Source organism: Geospiza fortis, unplaced genomic scaffold (genome assembly GCF_000277835.1).
Source record: "Geospiza fortis unplaced genomic scaffold, GeoFor_1.0 scaffold2, whole genome shotgun sequence".
NCBI lineage: Eukaryota > Metazoa > Chordata > Aves > Passeriformes > Thraupidae > Geospiza > Geospiza fortis.
In genome coordinates, this window is record NW_005054366.1 from 2,786,248 (window position 1) to 2,786,757 (window position 510).

The window sequence follows — 510 nt, forward strand, 5'->3', positions numbered from 1 at the left end:
CCAGGAATGTGGGAGGGAGGTTCCTGTGGGCTCCCCTGGGGCTGAGCTCCCAGATCCCAGGTTGGGCTCTCCGGGGTTTCCCCGCACCCCAGCCAGACCCCTGAGCTCTCAATCCATCAAAAACTGGGAAATGCCGGATTCCCACTCCAGCTCAGGATGGAATATCTGATTTGGGAGGTTTTTATCCCATTTTACACCAAGTTTGGGTCTCCCAAAGAGAGACTTCACTCGACTGCTCATCCCTTTCAAACATCCTTGGAAAACCTCACATCCCTTAGAAATAAATGATGGAAAAATTCCAGGATCCATCCTTCCCCCTGGTCCCAGAGCAGCCCCCCTCATATCCACAGAAAAAAAGGCAACAGACACCAGGAATTTTTAAAATACCATATTTTTAATCCTTAAAAAATACCAGGAACAGTATGTCCTGAACCTCACCCCGCATCCAGAAAAATCCTCTTCCCTCTTCCCCAAAAAATTAATATTAGCATAAATAATTCCGCTATGCCA